Genomic DNA, 13,131 nt, shown 5'->3' with positions numbered 1-13,131 from the left:
GTTCTTAACCTGGTGCTAGGACTGGGGATTATGCAGACAATTTGCTCCTTGATTTTTTAACAGTTCAATTCCAGACAATGTAGCAGGAGATTTATTTTTTGGTGACTTTGCACATTTCTTATACATGCTGTTGACTCTCTTCTGACCATGTATATTCATGCATATATATAAAATGTGCAGGAGAAGGAGACTGTGATTGAAAAGCAAACAGGTTTGTTAATGTTTTTTTTTTTTTTTCTCAGACTGCACTTACAGAGCTAAACTTGTTGCTATATTTTCACTGTCTGGGAATTGACATGAGAGAACCACAGTTTCTAAGAAAAAGAAACAAAATGTCTCCCTCATCCAACTTTACTTTTCTTGGTTTTTCATTCCCCATCCTCACCCTCTCCTGACACTACTCATTCTCCCACAGCTATTCAGGCTCTTTTGTCCAAGGCGTGTGTTGTGTGCTGTGATTACACAGCATCTAACTAAGCTTCAGGAGAGAAGTGCAAGTGGGTGTCAAGAAGGCAAGGAAGAAGGTGGGCTGGGATAGTTGAACTTTATCTCACTTTCCTGCTAATACTGGGAGAACTGCTTTCTCTTACTAATAAAATGAGGAGGAAACTTCTCAAAAGCATTTCCCAAGCATATAAACAGGCTTTGCTTTCAGTTATGTTACAACCTTCCACAAATTTACTAGGGCCACACATAGAAGTGAAAGACACATCAGTGAGGTGCAGGAGTTTTGATACAAAACTTGCACAGAAGAGGCTCCAAAAAGATATTCTAATTTATTCTGAGCTTACCTGCTCATGCACAAATAAACACATGACAGAAGAAAGACTGAGGATGGATTTGAATGATTAATGCTTTGGGAAGTGTGAACACTGCTCCACTTATCACAGACATTAGAAAGCTGGCACCCTGTCATCCTCCTAACATGACTCAGGGTGGAGTGTGAAAAGGAAGATGTTATACAAGTTCACCCATTAGAATCAAGGACTTCAAACAGTGAATTGGCTGCCATGTTTGCCAGTTCCTGCTGGAACAAGGTAGATGCAGGCTAGCTGGTAGTTGGCATCGCTCTTCTAGCAGTTACCCTGACACGTTCTTCCAGTAGCTACTGAACTGCAGGAGGTTAAGTGCCTGCTCTTGCTGGAGTCAGAGGCAAACCCCACACTAGAAGAAATCCTAGCCTTCTTGAAATATATGAGAATAAAAAGGTGCCAGCAAAGTTACAGAGGGTGAAACACTGCTGCCAGTTCAGGACTGTATGAAAAAGACATTTGGCCATTTCAAGTGTGTTCAAAGTTTTGGCAAGGCTAACAGAAAAGGCCTTTTGTTTCCACTAGCATTTACTTTGCCAATCAGTCTAGCATTTACTTTGCCAATCAAAAGTTCAAGGTATGAGCCTTTCACAGACAATATCTGTGGTCAGTGGCTAATAATCCCCTGTTGCTGTTGGCTGAGGCTATCATCAAATTCATGCAGCTACAAATACCCAAGGTGGGCAGTGAAATAGCATTAACTGCTGCAAAGGCAGGTTATGGTAAGGTAACATAGCATTGTTTGTTAACCTTGGAAAAACAAAAGCATGAACAAGGAAACCTGTAATTGTTAAGGAATTAGACTAGACTCACTGTGTATCAGTGCATAGGGATTTGTCAATAAATTCATTATAAGCAAACTTTTGATAATAGAGTCTTTTGACGATAATGTAGAAATCTGGAGCTGAAATAAGAAAACAGTTGGCTGGATCCACTAGAAATGTCTCTCAGAGCTGAGCTATTTATTGAACACATGTTGGGTGTTTTGGTGTAACTTAGAAAGGATGAGTTTTCTTGTCTCTATTCAGCACTCTCCTGCTGAGACCTCCTCAGACCACTCATACCTGTCTCTCACTCTGAGGAAGGTGGCAGCAGTAGCTGTTTGTGTGATAATCCCTGCTATGAACCAAATGGATGTGGAAGCACTGACAAACAAGATTAGCTCCACCATATGGCATCAAAAACACTACTCCTCAAAAATGAATCAATATGCTGACTGTGAGACTTTTGAGGTCATAACTCCATCTCTGGCATGCTCCTGTATTTGTGGACAGCTCAGCACTATGGCAGCTGGTTGAGTTGGCTGATTCCATCACCTTCTCTATGCTGTCACTGCAGACTGTCCTTGCAAGAACGTTCAGATATCTGTCTCCAATTTAAGAGTTTTATTGGCAGGAAAGATGCACAGGAAAATTAAATAATTCATAAGAAAAGCTTCCAAAAATATGTTGATTGGAAATCAGAAATGAGTCTACCCTCAGAATTCAAAATACTTCTTTTAAGTGCAAAAATAAAATGTTTTCTTGGAAATGTTTCTACAGTGCCTTATGGGAGATGACTCCCTGATTCTTCACAGTCCAGTTCTCTGCAGTCCATCTATTTAGAGCAAACTATGACTCCCATGAGGCATCATAAACCTGTTCTCTTGGGAACAGATGCATTATGGGAATGCAGTCAGTTTAAGCAGGGAAGACCCAGAGAAGAAGTGCACTCTGCATTCAAACACCATCAACCATAACTGCCGTAAAGCATTTTTACATTCAAAAGATTTTGGTTTGACAGGGAGATGTTTTGGAGGCGATATCAAAATTATCCATCTAAAATAGAAATATTTTGTAACTTGCTTCCATTAAAAAGTCAGTTTTCCAAGGAAAAACAGTTTTGCTGGAGATTTTCTGGCCAGAAAGACAATGTATCAGCACCATATAGGCTATCCAAGTGTTTAACATGAAAAAATTGTCACCTACTTAAAATAACTTCCAAATATAATATGCAAGAGCAGCTTAATTTTACCAAAAGATAGGTGGTTTGAGGACAGATTTCATAAGAATTTGATGAAAATTGTTAGTTAGAGAGAAGTAAGAGACTCAAAGTAGTTGCACCACCATTCCAAGAGAGGGAAATCATGGTCACTCAGCACAGATACTGCCCCCATGTCCGAGCATTCATAATTTTGAAAAGCCAGTGCTTTTCCTGTTCACCCAGAACACCTATAAAGAAATCACAGAATCATAGAATCATAGAATGGTTAGGGTTGGAAGGGACTTTCAAAGGTTATCTAGTCCAACCCCCCTGCAAGAAGCAGGGACATCTTCAAATAGATCAGGTTGCTCAGAGCCTCATCCAGCCTGGCCTTGAAATCAGGAAGGACTTAGAAGCCCTATGAGCTGCACGGAGGGAATGTTAAAGGCACAGATACAAAGAAAATGAGGCTTCTTATTCCCTGTTTTTACCATGGTGGACAAGTCTTCCTCCACCAAGTGTGAGGTTGATAGCTCAATGTCCTGGGTATTCTGCATGCTAGAATGAAAGATTCACAACCACAAAACGCTTTTCAATACTGTTGTTAATATGAGCTTTGGATCATGCAGTTTTCATACCAAATGCATTAGACATATTGCAGAGCAGGAAAAGGAATAAATTATAACTTTTCTGAAGTTTTGGAGATGCAAAATGATGCATTATGAATTCTTCAAAGAGATGCTGTTACTAGTCGTCTTCTGCTTTATTTCTAGCTGCAACACTTAGTTTCTGTGAGAAATGAATGAATATGTTAGCCAAGAATTTCCAAAGCAATGAGTCAGTTAAGACTGGCAAAGGAGAGAGGATGGGGAGCAAAAACCCCTTCCCCATTAGTATTACCTGGCTCAGAGTGCCTACTCCAATCACATGATTGGGTAGATATGCCAACACACACTTTGCTCTCCATCTTCCTTTTTCCTCACCATCTACAGTCCAGACACATCCATCTGACAGGTTTCCATTTTTAAGTTCCCTAGCCAATTAATTGGCACATTCCTTTAGACCTCGCAGCTCTGGTATGCAAAGATGCCAGTTATTTTTAGAAATCTGAACTGCTGCTTTTGATGAGTAGAGAATTCACATTTTAAGAAAAACTGTCACAGTTGTTCTATCTTCAGGAACATGCATCATCAGAAGTTAAAGGCTGTGTTTTTGCAGCTTTGTGTTTGCATTGCATGGGTCAGCTTCAGAGTGGTTGAAGGGTCTGACATCTGACACGAAATTGGTAGGCACATTCACAACAAGATGGGAGAGCAGAACATTTCCTTATCAACGTGGCAGAGAAGCCTTTCCCGGCAATATGTTCAGAATTATTAGGCATGTCTCCACATTTCTTTATCTCCTTTCTCTCTGATTTTGAGTTCTATTTCAGGGAAAACAGTTAGCATCTTTTAGGATTTTAAACCTCTTGGGATTAGGGACATTTACTAGCCCAGAACCTCTGAGGTGCTCAGACTCCAACTGTGCATAAAAAGAGGTATTCATTCTCCAGGCATGTCAGTCTGGCACCTTTCATCATGCTACATTCACAGCGAAAAGCAAAATGGAATTATATTTCTAATGCAAAAAGGGGCCAAATACCAAATGCCCTCTCTTTCTCAATATATTGACTTCTTAAGCATTTCCCATGTTATCATTCATAGATTAATAAGTGGAGGAAAGACAGCAGAAGAGGCTTTAGAAAGCTGCAAAAAGTGCAGGCTTCTCTTGCCGGCTCACCTAACCCGCACGCACTGAAGCCCCGCTCCGGGGAAAGCAGGGCATCACACGGATACCGTCAAGCCAAGCCTTCAATTTAATGCTGCGCAATACAGGGTTAAATACCCGTACACCCGCTACGCACGCGAACGCACCCGCCCCCCTGCACCCATGGATCCATCCATGCCCGCCACGCACCTACCCCTACACTCATGGACTTATCCGTGCCTACCATGTACGTGGACATACCTGACCCCTGCACTTATGGATTCATCCACGTCCAGTGCGTGAGTCGCCACGGACCGCCCCTCCAGCGTACGTGCATCCCTTCTAACGTTACCCCACAAAAAGGAATGAACTGTGTGAGGCACTTATTGCTTTTCTGAGTTTGTATCTGACTGTAACTCCAGTGGAGGAGAAGCTGAACTCATAATAGTCCCATCCCAAACAGAGTTGAACTGGAATATAACCAGATGCAGTTCAGTCTCTACAGCTTCCCACAGTATTTGCAACTCTGCTTCCAAATTGGATGGTGAATACAGTCCTAAAGGAAGCCTACAGATATTTCAGAAGTTGTAATATAGATATAAGGGATTTGGTGAGTCCTCTTCCTACGGCTTCTACTGGGAATCATTTACTCAAAGCATCCTTGTTTCTAAATATGTTTAAGTTATGCTTCATTTCAGTTAGTTCTGCAACATCAACAGAGCCAAGCAGGATAGAGATGGACTTTATGGCTTACATGTTAATAGCATGGCAAGGGCTAAAAAGTGCTTCATCTCACACGTAGTCCTGTTGAAACTTCCCTGCTGATGGAGTGAGGTACTGCAAGGGAGATTTGGCCCAGACTGAAAGCATCTGATCTGGAAATCAACAAGCAACTACAAAACATGGAATCTACATGGATATTTTTATGTTAATTTTCCCTTAGGCAAGAGATTACAATTTTAGAAGCACCCAAGACTTCACCTATATGACATAAAGCAGTGCAGCATGAAGATACCTGAGCAACTGCTGAACAAACAAGCTTTATTGTGAAGCTCCACTGTGACTAATTAACACAGCTAGAAGTATCTATATTAGTCCGGGCAAACTGCCATGCACACCTACTATACTGCTTTTTTTATCCAAGTAAATTACTTTAGAGCAACCTAAGGCAGCTGGAATGCAATATACTTTAAGGGATGGAGGAGCCTTAGTCCCACAAATTATAAGAGATGCAAGGCTCCCAAAAGCCTAAGTCACCCCTGAATTCTATTTTAAACTAGAAATAAGCTTAAGAAAACAAGCCACTTCAGGAAATTGGTCTCTATACAATCTTTATTTAGTAAATTCTCACTATATTATCCACCAAAATTCTTCAACCATCCTGCCTGATTTAGGTAAAAGTTGCCTGTGCGTAAGGAGCATGAAAAGAAATAACCCCTAAGAAGCCCAGAAAAAGGCAATTCCTTAATTTTAATGGTTACTGGTATGATTAGTAACTGATTATTTCTTTTACATCTAACATGGATTTAGCTTCAACTTCTCCCTTGCAAGAATGAACTCACACTTTTTACCATACTTCTGAGCCAAGGTCCTGGTATACTACCCTCATTTTATGTCATTCTTTTTAATGGCAATGTTATTCTTCCTAACTTTTATCTTTGCAAGTAGCAAAGAAACTACCTCCTGTAATGGGCTGAAGAAGGTGACTTCTATTATCTTTGAAACTTTAGTCATTGTAGGTTTCATGAGCACTCCTGAAGAAATGTTTATCCTCAAAAGTAGCTGAGACAATGCAAGTTGTTCAATGGATTCTTATGTGGGAGTGTGCTACGAAGAATTGTGCATTGAAGCTTACAAATATGATAAGCTGTTTTAATAAAACAGCAGATATAAGAACTACTGAGGGAGGAGAAGCGATCTGCCAGTCTCCTCCCTGCCAAGATACTGCCAACAAACAGTAACAGCTCCTATTTCAAATCACAATATTTCAGTGAAAGGACTAATCACTGTGAAAAGACTAATCACTACCCATGCACAGCTGTATGAGACTGTCTTAACCTACAGGACTGATCATAGCTTGGAAGCAATTCCTACCAGCCATTCAGGCCATGAGGACTGTGCTAGAACAGCAAGAAAAGGTGCTGCAGATAACCAGTTGCTGGTTTCTGAGAAATGAAGCCATAGCTGCTGGGAGCCGATCCAGATCTCTCACTTAATTTGATAAAAGCTTTCCAGTGTTACTGCTATCGCTTACAGTTTCTGTTACTATAATGTATACTAGTCACATTCAAACCACTAATAGAAGTGCCTGACTTAAACTTTCCAACATTTTTCAGAGAAGAATGATGTATTTATTTATTTTTACTTCTTTTCTGGAGCTGACAGATCTGACAACAAGACACAGTAGGTACCAGAAGCATCTAGGTAACATACATCTCCCCTAATTTTAAATATCTAGATAGTGTTCATATTCAGAAGAGAGAAAAAAAAAAAAAAACAGAAACAAAAAAAAAAAACTTATTTTGAGAGTGCTTAATCTTTCCTACTGTAGATCTCTGTCTTAGAATGAGGTGAATCCTATTCCCAGTATAAATAGTCTTCCTAACTTAGGTAGCATGACTATGTTTCTGCTTCAGACTTTCCAGCACAATAAGTCTTTGAAACCACCACAGTAGCTTTGATACCAATACTAAGTCTCTTTCTTAAGTTTTTGAGATAGGAAACATAGTCATGGACCACGATGTCAGCATGATAAGTGCTGTTAAGAGACTAGCGTTCAATATAAAATATACGGCAGGAACAAGTGGATGAACAGGAGAATGCAAAGTAGAAAGAAATTCTATTAATTAACATGATTGGATGTTATCACAGCACATAAACAATGTAACTCTAGGCAACCTTTGTGTGCATCATGACAGCGACTAGATTTAAGAAGGATCATAAAATGTCATTGCAGATATTCAAACACCACTTCCCAAATACATCTAAGTGCTCTTCCAAGCATGAAGGCACTTGATCTTCCAACCCTGCTCACTCAGATCTCTGAGAACACCAAAGTGAAAGGAGAAATGCGACTCATTTTGCCTGGAACATATCCCACCGAAGGCTACTTCATCCAGTGTGCATTTTCAGTGTACAAAGTCAAGGTGGCCAGAATATCCAGAGTACCTGGGGATGGAAGGCAAGCCTGCTCTGACCACTCCTTTGAGTGCATACATAAGCAAGAGAAGAATCAAACTTCAAAAGACCCAAGGACTTTTTGCTTACCCTCAGCATTTGTGTGCCTTCATAAGCACTATGTGTAACAATAATGCAACATCAATTTGGAAAAAAATAGACAAGCCTCAGAAGGTTTCTGTGCCCCAAAGCAGATGTAATTTTTCAATTATATCAGTCTAATAAAGCCCTACAAACATTGTTTCTTTGGTATCCATATAATAGGTCTAGAATAGTTACACCAACACTGGTATTACTTAACACTGGATATTATCAAACTTCTGTTCATAAAAGATGTTTATGATCCCTGAAACAAATAATTCTAGTGTTTTTAAGGAAATATTTTATTTTTCTATTTATTCTAAAGCCATTGTGAGGGAACAAAATGGTAGACTGATACTGAAGTTGGAAGGGTTGAGCTATATTTTATCACTGCTGATAAATAAAACAACATTTGCTTTCTGAATTACAGCATTTGTCATTAGATATTGGTATTTTCCAAACATTTTACTTTATGGCTCATGCAAGTACTAAAAGAAACACCGGTGCCTAATTCTTTCCTAGATTTGTTTGACTTAAAGACTAGTGAGGGTGCTGTAATATTTTCAAGATCTAATATTTTTACAGCTACTATTTGTTACCATTTCTAATGAATTTCTCTTGAGACTTCCAATTTGGGAGAGTTGTGGGAGTTTTTTTGGGTTTTTTTTTTAAGAGGCTTGCTTGCAAGGTATATTTTTTCCACCTATCAACTGCAGTTGTAATTGATTCTCAAAGATGACACCAGTCTTCTTTTTCTTAGGTGAAAAAAAAAGCATAAAGATGATGCCTAGCAGGAGCGGGACATAGTTGAGGTAGAGTATCATGACAAATACATAATTGCTAGCTGAGTAACAGTGAATATAGTGTTGTGTTTTCTCTTTAAAAGTAATTTAGAGAAACTAATGTCTATTCTAAGAGATCATACTCCAAGACTGGTGTAAAGCAGTATTTTCACAAAGTTCAGTGGAGTGGATAAGAAGCTGGCATTTTACTACAGGACATTTTTTTCCTATCCTTTGGTTTCATGTCATTTCCTGGTAACACCTCAGTAAATGTCATACTCTTGAGTATTTGCCTGAAGATATACCTACACAGCAGTGCTTGTCCCAGGGTACAGACTCTGATGTATAACAAACGGGATGCCATATAACATAACACAGGAGCAGGGAATTTAGCCCTTACCTGCATCCAGATGAATCAAAAAAGAAGGACATGGACCAGTTGGAGAAGGTCCAGAGGAGGGCCACAAAGATGATAAAAGGGCTGGAGCACCTCTCTTATGAGGACAGGCTAAGAGAGTTGGGACTGTTCAGCCTGGAGAAGAGAAGGCTCCGGGGAGACCTGATAGCGGTCTTCCAGTACCTCAAGGGGGCCTACAAGAAAGATGGGGAGAGGCTGTTTAGTAGGGCCTGTTGCGATAGGACGAGAGGTAATGGTTTTAAAATAGAGGGGGGGTAGATTTAGATTGGATATGAGGAAAAAAATTTTTTACAATGCGAGTGGTAGAACACTGGCACAGGTTGCCCAGAAAGGTGGTGGAAGCCCCATCCCTGGAAACATTCAAGGCCAGGCTGGATGAGGCTCTGAGAAACCTGATCTAGTTGGGGATGTCCCTGCTCCTTGCAGGGGGGTTGGACTAGATGGCGTTTGAAGGTCCCTTCCAACCCTAACCTTTCTATGATACTATGATTCTATAACATGGCACGTTTCCTTCTGCCTGTGTTTAAGCAGGAGTTTCCAGGCTGGGTGTCATAATCAAGATTGAAGTGTTTGTAAGTAACATCATTCCATTTATACCAAAAGGCAGAAGAAGTGTAGAAGGAAAGCAGGCTCTGTAACCCACAGTGTCAGGAATGTATAATAAGCTTTATTGTTTAAAACAAGTTTTCCAGCTCCATTATCATTTGAAAAATATAGGTAATTTCCATGAATAAGAGCTCTACTTGTAAAAGTCTTTTCTATTAAACACTCAATACCACAAGTCTCATTGGTTTTCCATAGCTAGTGATTTGTGTTTTCATGTCATACCACACTGTAGGTGCAACTTTTATGGCGGAATGTGAAATAACAGCTGTTTCGAATGTGTTTTGACTTATTCATCAATATACATTACCCTGGGTAATTTTTAGGTCAGTATGAAAGATTCTAATGCTCAAAAATATAAAGCAAGCCCAGTTTTCCTCTACTGGGGCCTCTCTGAGTTCTGACACAAAAGAACTCCCCAAAGTGTCGCATCATTGGTAATAGGAGAAAATAACTTTTTTTTTATGAAGCAAAGACGCATTCAGCAATCGTTGGATTACGCACTAGTTGAAGTGCTAGCAGACAATAAAACATGACTGTAAACAATTACTTCAAGTCTTATCTTTCAAAAAAAAACGTAAAAATGCAGTTTCTTCCAAACAAATAAAGAACACATTTATAGCAAAAGATACTCTCTATTGAATAAGATGTGCAGTCAGCCATAACCCCAACTTATGTGCCAGGCTCCATTCATTTTTTCAAGGAAATCCTTGGGTTGCTTATAAACATCCTGAACACAAACATGTAGGTTATCACTTGAAAGAGTCCCTCCACTGAGATTAGTGCAGGAAAGTTAAAAGCCTAGAGGTTCTTCTACAAATATGTGTGTATGTGTCTATAAATATTCCAGTATCTCCTGTAATTAGCGTTGCTCTATACTCCCTGTTTTAGGATCTTTTATTAGTTGCTCATAAATTTCCTAATCATTTTGATTTAGAATTTTTCCATGCTGGTGCAATCTAGGTAGACTCAGAAACAGTTTGTTTAAATTAAAACAGCTAAGGCTTTCCTGACAATACTATTGTTCAATATTAGAAAAAAAAAAAAAAAAAAAAAAAGAACATTTTTTCTTAGAAAGACTAGATAGTTCTAGGATACTTTGTGGAGGGCTTTGAAATTTGGGCTGTTCTACTCAGTGTGTATAAGAAAATCTACAAAGAGATGAGCAAATTACAAGCCTTGGAAAAAAAAACCAAAAACAACACCTGAGTTCATGGATGCTTAAGAGAGATTATTCTGAGCCTAGCAACTGAAATTAGGAATATTACTCTCTCTCTCCCCTCAGCATGCTTCAGTCCCAGCAAGGCCCATGAGTGCTTGGGTGTCCCATCCATCATTTCCCATTTCCAAGTGTGCCCCAGACACTTCCCAACTCTTTAGCCAGGCAGTTTCTGCTTCACTCTTCTAAGGGACTTTTCTCTTTTCTTATTTTCTCACATCTCTGAGCCCCAACTCAAGCCTGTTCTCAGACTACAGACGTGCCCAGGACTGACCTACCCCTGCACCTCTGTCCCCTTCCTAGTCTCTTGGGCCAGTCTTTTTTCCTGGATAATTGCCATCATTCTCCCTTCTGCTAGTGCCCTGAGGTCTTTCTTATTCGTACTGCAATGATAACTCTTATTCTCTTTGATCTGTAGTCCTCAGCGATCCTGCCCAAATATGTTCCAGATTCTCATGCGGCCTCTATGTTGTACACCAACAATTGCGCTTGCAATGTTTTCCAAACTGTCTCACCACCTGAACCTCCACCTGTTCCTGGTGGAAGCGGAGACAGGTAGCCTGGGAGGACTACCTGGCTGTGCGAGTGGCCAGGGATCGGGTGAGGAAGGCTAAGCCCTGACGGAATTGAATCTGGTCAGGGATATAAAAAGCAACAAGAAAACCTTCTATAGGTGTGTAGGGGACAAAAGAAAGTCCAAGGAGAATGTAGGCCCCCTCCAGAAGGAAACCAGTGTCCTGGTTACCCGGGATGTGGAGAAGGCTGAGGTACTCAATGACTTTTTTGCCTCAGTCTTCACAGATAAGGGCTCTTGTCCCACTGCCCAAGCTGTGGAAGGCACAAGCAGGGATTGCGAGGATGAAGAACCACCCACTGTACTCAAAGAGCAGGTTCAGGAACATATGAGGAACTTGAAGGTGCATAAGTCCATGAGGCCTGATGAGATCCATCTGCGGGTCCTCAGGGAACTGGCGGATGAAGTTGCCAAGCCACTGGCCATCATATTTGAGAAGTTGTGGCGGTCTGGTGAGGTCCCCGATGACTGGAAGAGAGCGAACATAACCCCCATTTTTAAAAAGGGGAGCAAGGAGGACCCAGGCAACTACAGGCTGGTCAGCCTCACCTCTGTGCCTGGCAAGGTCATGGAGCAGATTCTCCTCGAAACCATGCTTAGGCACATGGAGAGCAAGGAGGTGGTTGGTGACACCCAACATGGCTTCACCAAAGGCAGATCATGCCTGACCAATTTGGTGGCCTTCTATGACGGGGTGACAGCATTGGTGGACAAGGGACGAGCAATGGATATCATCTACCTGGACTTGTGCAAAGCTTTTGACACTGTCCCGCATTACATCCTTCTCTCTAAACTGGAGAGGCATGGGTTTGATGGATGGACCACTCGGTGGATAAGGAGTTGTCGGAATGGTCACACTCAGAGAGTGCTGGTTAACGGCTCGATGTTCAAGTGGAGACCAGTCACGAGTGGCGTCCCTCAGGGGTCCATGCTGGGCCCGGCCCTGTTCAACATCTTTGTCGGCAACAGGGACAGTGGGGTAGAGTGCACCCTCAGCAAGTTCGCCGATGACACCAAGCTGTGTGGTGCCGTCAACACGCTGGAAGGGAGGGATGCCATGCAGAGGGACCTTGACAGGCTGGAGAGGTGGGCCCGTGCCAACCTCATGAAGTTCAACCAGGCCAAGTGCAAGGTCCTGCACCTGGGTTGTGGCAATCCCAGGCACAGATACAGGCTGGGTGGAGAAAGGGTCGATAGCTGCCCTAAGGAGAAGGACTTCGGAGTGCTGGTTGACAAGAAGCTCAACATGAGCTGGCAATGTGCCCTTGTGGCCCAGAAGGCCAACCGCATCCTGGGCTGCATCAAGAGGAGCGTGGCCAGCAGGTCGAGGGAGGTGATTCTCCCCCTCTACTCTGCCCTGGTGAGGCGCCACCTGGAGTACTGTGTCCAGTTCTGGAGCCCCCAACATAAGAAGGACATGGACCAGTTGGAGAGGGTCCAGAGGAGGGCCACGAAGATGATCAGAGGACTGGTGAACCTTTCCTATGAGGACAGGCTGAGAGAGTTGGGGCTGTTCAGCCTGGAGAAGAGGAGGCTCTGGGGAGACCTTATAGCAGTCTTCCAGTACTTCAAGGGGGCCTACAAGAAAGATGGGGATAGGCTGTTCAGCAGGGCCTGTTGTGATAGGACGAGGGGTAATGGTTTTAAAATAGAGAGATAGAGGGAGGTAGATTTAGATTGGATATTAGGAAAAAAATTTTTACACTGAGGGTTGTAGAACACTGGAACCAGTTGCCCAGAGAGGTGGTGGATGCCTC

Source organism: Chlamydotis macqueenii, chromosome 1 (genome assembly GCF_036417535.1).
Source record: "Chlamydotis macqueenii isolate bChlMac1 chromosome 1, bChlMac1.mat, whole genome shotgun sequence".
Classification (NCBI taxonomy): Eukaryota; Metazoa; Chordata; class Aves; order Otidiformes; family Otididae; genus Chlamydotis; species Chlamydotis macqueenii.
Note: the sequence above shows the minus strand (reverse complement) of the source record.